Genomic DNA, 7,508 nt, shown 5'->3' on the forward strand with positions numbered 1-7,508 from the left:
GAGCCCATTGTTGAGGCTATTGTGTCAGTCTATCTCATTGAGGGATTCCCTCTACTTTCCAAACATGATGCCCTTTTCTAGCTATTGGTCTTTCCTGATGATGTGTCCAACACAAAGTCTTACCATCCTTGCTTCTAAACAGCATTCTAGTTGTATGTCTTCTAAGACTGTTTTGTTCATTCTTCTAGCAGTCCATGGTACATTCAATATTCTTTGCCAAAAGCACAATTCAAACGCATTAATTCTTGTTCTGTCTTCTTTACTTTTTGTCCAGCTTTTGCATGCAAACGAGGTGATCAAAAAATGGTGGCTTGGGTCAGGTGCACCTCTGTCATCAAAGTGACATCTTTGCTTTTGAGAACTTTAAAGTGGGTTTTTTTTTTTTTTGCATTCTATCATCTTACTCTGAATTATTTTTTTAATTGAGACTACTTATTACCACCTGTAATTTTATTCATCTGTTAATTTTTTACTGAAGGATATTGTCTGTTCCCTGCCTTATACTGTGGATTCTCGGCAGGCAGCAACTTTGTTGGTTTCATACACCACCACAATTCCCATTCAGAGAACACTGTCTGGTGCATACAAGGCACTCAACACATTTATGTAGAATGAAGAAGGAATGAATTCTCATGTCATCAATAATAAAAGGAACTTATTTAATAAAAATAAACAATAGTATTGCCCATGTTTTCAGCCTCAGGGAAGTCAATAATGTAAGTGGGTTCCAGAAAGCTGAAATAGAAGAATCGACCCAACAGAAAAAGACCTGTTTCTCTTAGAAATTAAGGCTTAGTAGCATTTTCCAGGCCTGAGATATAAGATTCGTGTCCTGGCATGCAATTTTAGTATTTTCAAATTCCTTCATACTCTAATATACGTCTGCTGTGAACTTGGAACACTCTGTTCTAGATGGCAAAGAGTAGCTTTGGAAACAGGATACGATGAATGAAAAAGAGAAATTAGGAATATGTTCTTGAGTCATCATTGAAGGAGGACTGGTCTACTTTATCCCTCAGGTGATAAAATTGAAAGTTAAGCTGGACAAAACTATATTAAAAAAAGAACTGATAATGAAAAAATGATCCTTCTGTTTGGGAACCAGCCCTTGGTGGAGTGGTTTGTTTCAGGTGTTAACCTTTATCAATTGTAGTTTAAAGCAGTCCCTACTTTATATACACATTTGGAATTATTTTGGAAACATTTAATCCCTCAAATCAGTTGCTCTACAACTTTTCTCTTATATTTTGTTTATACATAATAGTCTTCTTTTAATTTAGAGTTAGTTTTGCAGGTGATTTTCTAGCATTACATTGCATACTAGAGAGTTTCGGATTCAGGTTACTCATCTTTACATTCTCCACAGCATGCTTCACACTGTTTTTTATATGACAGGGTATCAGCAATAGCTATTGAGCTATAATTGTAATACATTTAAAACTTATTTTAATATAATTATTGTATTTTAATATAATAATATTTTAATATAATTATGTTTTAATATAATATTGTAATACAATTATTAAATAATATAGTCATTTAATATAACTCTAATTTTAATTATATATTACAATTGAATATAATTAAATTAATAATTTAATACAATTATTAAATTTTATTTTTTCATATTAGCTACAACCTCAATTCTTTTCAATTATCAACAACTCATGTGTAGTTTAACAAGAAAGATAAAATGTATGCAAAATATACCTCATTATCTGTCACTTAGGGAAAATCTATGACTAGTCATGTAAAGGAAAGCTTTCAAGATGGGGTTGAGACTTTGGTGGGGGTATGGAGTGCCTAAAATTACCATGGCTTGGGTAGGTGCACCTTAGTCCTCAGAGTGACATCTTTGCTATTTAACAATTTAAAGAGGTCTTTCGCAGCAGATTTGCCCAATGCAATATGAAAACTAGACAATGAATAAGGAAGACTGAAGAAGAATTGATGCCTTTGAATTATGGTGTTGGTGAAGAATCATTGAATATACCATGGACTGCCAGAAGAACAAACAAATCTGTCTTGGAAGAAGTACAGCCAGAATGCTCCTTAGAAGCAAGGATGACAAGACTTCATTTCATGAACTTTGGACATGTTATCAGGAAGGACCAGTCCCTGGAGAAGGACATCCTGTTTGGTAAAATAGAGGGTCAGCGAAAAAGAGGAAGACCCTCCATGAGATGGATTGACACAATGGCTGCAACAATGGGCTCAAACATAGCAACAATTGTGAGGATAGTGCAAGATCAGGCAGTGTTTTGTTCTGTTATACGTAAGGTCGCTATGAATAGCAACCAACTTCATGACACCTAACAACAACATGGAGTGCTTGGATGGTCAAAGCAATAGTTCTATCTTCCAGGCCTTCTTTCTTCTGTTGGAGTCATGACAATTTCTGTTCAAACCTGTGATATCGCAGCTTCAATGCCTAATGCATCATGATTCTTCATACCCTTTATCACCTACTGAGAATCTGAATCCAAATTCTGGGTGATTTTTAACCTCATTTCATATACATATATATGTGTGTGTGTGTGTGTGTGTGTGTATGTGTATGTATATATATCGTTTTAGGGGAAAGTTTACATAGCAGATTAGGTTCCCATTTAACAATTTTTATACAAATTATTCCATGACATTGATTACATTTTTCACAATATGTCAACATTCTCATTATTTCCATTCTGTTTGCTCTGTTTCCATTAATCTAGCTTCCCTGAACCTCCTTAGCTTCTGGTCTTTGTTTTAGGGTAAATGTTTGGTCTTATATAGTTGATTATTTAAGGGAGAACAGTATTCACTGGTAATATTGTTTATTTTATAAGCAACCTATTGTTTGACTGAAAAGTGACCACCAAGAGTGGTTTCAGTCCAAATTCAAAGGGTATTTTAGGGTGATAGTCTTGGGGGTTCCTCTAGTCTCTATCAGTCCAGCAAGTCTGGCCTTTTTTAGGAATTTAATTTTTGTTCTACTTTTTTCCCCCCCTTCTATCTGGAACCTTCTATTGTGTCCCTGGTCAGAATGGTCTTTAGTGGTAGCCAGGCACTATTTAGTTCTTCTGGTCTCAGGCTAGATGAGGCCATGGTTCATGTGGGCTATCAGTCTTATGGATAAGTTTCTTCTTTGAGTCTTTGGTTTCCTTCATTCTCTTTTGTTCCAGACAAGTATAGATCAATAAGTTGTATCTTAGATGGCTGCTCACAGGTATTTAAGACCTCAGATGCTACTCACCAAACTAGGATGTAGAACATTTTCATTATGAACTACGTTATGCCAGTTGACCGAGTTGTCCTGTGAGACTATGGTCCCAAGCCTTCAAATGCAGTAAACGAATCCTGTGAGGCGCTTGTTTATGTCTAGGAAGTATCTGTAACTGTGCCCCCATGTGGTTTATTATATATGTGAATATATATGCAGTGCACATAAATATGTATATACATATGCCTACAGATATGCCTGTACATGCACCCAATGTACTCACATGTGCCTTCCTATACACATATACGCATACATATCTACCTATGTAACCACACACATATTTTTTGGTTGTTATTGTTTTTGCAAAATTGTATGTTTTAGCAGTTACCGATATTGTCTCTTATTCTTGCATACTTCTCAGTGTCTTCATTTACCTTGGACAAGTTGTCCAGACTTTATGCATATTATTACCTTTCCCATCACCAAAAATAACAAATATCTACTATCTAGAAAGTGATTTCCTCTCCCTCACCTTCCCATCCCTGGTAACCACCAAAGAACATTGCTTTCTGTGTATATAACTATTCTTGATTTTTTATAAAAGTGAGACCATACAATATTTGTCCTTTTGTGATTAACTTATTTCACTCAGCATAATGTCCTCCAGGTTCATCCATGTTATGTTTTGTGGACTCCTCATTATTTTTTATAGCTGCATAATATTCCATTGTATGTATGTACCATGATTTGTTTATCCATCCATCTGTTGATAGGCACCTAGGTTGTTTCCATCTTTTTGCTATTGTGAATAATGCTGCAATGGACATAGGTGTGCATATGTCTATTTGTGTCACTGTGCTTATATCTCTAGGCTATATACCTAGGAGTCGGATTGCTGTGTCATAAGGTAGCTCTATTTCTAGCTTTTTGAGAAAGCACTATACTGTTTTCCATAGTGATTGTTCTATTTTACAATCCCACCAGTGATGTATAAGAGTTCCAATTCCCCTCACAGTCTCGCCAGCATCTGTTGTTTTCTGTTTTGTTTTGTTTTGATCAGTGTCATTTTTGAGGGAGGGAGATAGTATCTCATTGTAGTTTTGATTTACATCTCTCTAACGGCTAACAATCATGAGCATCTTTTCATGTATTTGTTGGCCACCTGAATGTCGTCTTTGGTGAAGTGTGTTCAGGTCCTTTGCCCATTTTTTGATTAGATTCTTTGACTCTTTGTTGTTGAGTTGTTGAAGTTTTCTATATATTTTAGAGATTAGACCCTTACCAGATACGTTGTTGCCAAAGGTTTTTTTCCCAGTATGTAGGTTCTCTTTTTACTCTCTTGGTAAAATCTTTTGATGAGCATGAGTGTTTAATTTTTAGGAGGTCCTAGTTATCCAATTTATCTTCTGTCATTTGTGCATTTTTAGTTTTGATAGGGTATTTATGCCAAAAATTAGGTCCCCTAGTTTTGACCATGTGTTATCTTCCAGGAACTTTATAGTTTTAGCTTTAACTTTTAAGTCTTTCATCCATTTTGAGTTAGTTTTAGTGCATGGTGTGAGGTATGGATCCTGCTTCATTTTTCTGCACATGGGTATCCAGTTTTGCCAGCACCATTTGTTAAAGAGACTGTTTCTTCCCCATTGAATGGACTTTGATCCTTTGTCGAAGATCAGCTGCCCATAGATGGATGGATTTACTTCTGGGTTCTCAATTGTATTCCATTAGTCTGTGTGTGTCTATCGTTTAACCAGTACTAGGCCATTTTGATTACCATGGCTGTATAGCAAGTTTTGAGATGGGGAAGTGTGAGGCCTCCTACTTTGTTCTTCTTCAATATTACTCTAGCTATTCCGGGCCATCTTCCTTTCCATGTAAAGGTGGAGATTAGTTTTTCCGTTTCATTAAAGTATGTTTTTGGGATTGCATTGTATCTATAGACCTCTTTTGGTAGTATTGATCTTTTTGCAATGTTAAGTCTTCCAATCCATGAGCATGGAACGTTTTTCCATTTATGTTGATCACTTTTACTTTCTTGCATAGTGTTTTATAGTTTTCCTTTTATAAGTCTTTTATGTCCCTGGCTAGGTTTATTCCTAGGTATTCTATCCATTTGGGGGCTATTATAAATGGTATTGATGTCTCTATTTCCTTTTTAGACTATTCCTTGTTAGTGTAGAGGAACCCAACTGATTTTGACTTAAAGTCTATTTTATCGGAGATTATTGTTGCCACTCCTGCTCTCTTTTGTTTACTGTTTGCTTGATGTATTTTTTCCATCCTTTGATTTTTTAATCTATTTATGTCTTTGTGTCTAGGATTTGTCTCTTGTAGGCAACATATTGATGAGTCATTTTTTAAATCCATTCTGCCACTCTCTGTCTCTTGACTGGTACACTTAAACCATTCATACTCAGTGTGATTATCCATAGGTATGAATTTACTGCTGCGATTTTGTTACACTTTCTTGTGGTGTTAATGGTTTCTTTGTTCCACTTAATATTCTGTGCTGAGTTCTTTTTGTATATGGATTTTCTTTTGATATCCTTCGCTGTTGTTGATTTTGTGTTTACTGAGACTTTTTGATTTTCTTCTTCTTTATTTTGGTGAGTAGATTTATTAGTTTTCTTTGTGGTTACTCTGAAATTTACCTTTATCATCTTAAGTTTAAAACAGCTTATTATACCTTGATATCGCCTTGAGTTCTTCTCCATATGGAAGTTCTATAACTACACCATTTATTCCCCCTTTTGGTTTTTGAAGTTGTCACCTCTTACAGATTGACATCTCTGGTTCCCTATTTTCAGTTTTGCAGCTTTATTTTACTTCTGTGACTTCTTTATCTGGGATGGTATCTCAGTGACACTGTCATGTGTCTTTATCTTAGGTTGTTGTCTGATGTCTTTTGTTCTCTGTCCGAAGGATTCCTTTTAATATTTTTTACAAGGTTGGTCTGGTTTTTAAAAATTTCTTTAATTTCTGTTTTTCTGGGAATGTCTTAGTTCTGCCATCATATTTGAAAGACAGTTTTGCTGGATATATGATTCTTTACTGGAAATTCTTTTCACTGAGGGTTTTATATATGTCATCCATTGCCTTCTTGCCTGCAGGGTTTCCACCAAGAAATCAGTGCATAGTCTTATTGATTCCCCCTTTGTAGGTGATATTTTGCTTTTCACCAGCTGCTCTCAGAATGCTGTCTTTGTCTTTGGTTTTGGAAGGTTTGATTATGATATGCCTTGGTGACTTTCTTTTGGGGTCTATCCTGTATGGGGTTCATTGAGCTTCTTGGAGGGAAACTTCCTGTCTTTCATGATATTAGGGAAGTTTTCTGTCAATAAATTGTCAACAATTCTCTCTGTGCATTTTTTTTCTCCTCCTGTTCTGGAATTCCAATTACATGTAAATTATTCCTTTTGATAGTGTCCCACATACGTCTTAGGTTTTTTTCATTATTTTTTTTCTGATTATTCCTCAAATAAACTAGTATGAAGGGATTTTCTTTTATTTTGCTGATTCTTTCTTCCGTTCATTCATTCTACTTCTATGCCCTTCCATTAAGTTATCTATTTGTGATATTTTATTGTTAATTTCTGGATTTCTAGTTGTTGTTTTTATATGGTGGTGGCGTACTGGTTAACTGCTATGGCTGCTAACCAAAAGGTTGGCAGTTTGAATCCACCAGGTGCTCCTTGGAAACTCTATGGGGCAGTTCTACTCTGTCCTATAAGGTCGCTATGAGTCAGAATCTACTCAGTGGCAACAGGTTTGGGTGTTTTTTTAATGTCTATTTATTTTGTCATTTTGTTCTTGTATTGTTTTCCTGAATTCTTCTAGAGTTTAGTCTGTGTTTTCCTTTATCTCTTTGAGGATACTATATGTAAGTCTTTTGAATTCCTTATCACAGTCTTTCTTCAACTCTGTTTGATGCTCTGGGATGTGCAGGTGTTTTTGTCTAATTTACTTAGTTTCTTGTGTCTTTGTTGTCAGGGGGTCATTACGGTGCATGTATCTAAGACACCATATTGACCCTGACCTCATTTCTTCTTGACAATTACAACTTGGCCAGAAAATAAGATACCTAACTGAGAATGCTGCACCTTCCTTTGCTCAACTGACATCAGCATTCTTGACCAAGCTTGCTCTCCCACACTGTTTTGCCCTGTTATGAGGCCTCAAGAGCTTTCTCTTGACTCAGTTTCTGGGACTGATGCCAAAGGTAATTTTGCATGTGCAAGCACCCCACAACTGCGTGATGTATTGAAATGCTCTCTTATTTAGAAAACCAAATGCAAATGCATTCAAT

The sequence above is a fragment of the Trichechus manatus genome, unplaced genomic scaffold (assembly GCF_000243295.1).
Source record: "Trichechus manatus latirostris isolate Lorelei unplaced genomic scaffold, TriManLat1.0 scaffold00311, whole genome shotgun sequence".
NCBI lineage: Eukaryota > Metazoa > Chordata > Mammalia > Sirenia > Trichechidae > Trichechus > Trichechus manatus.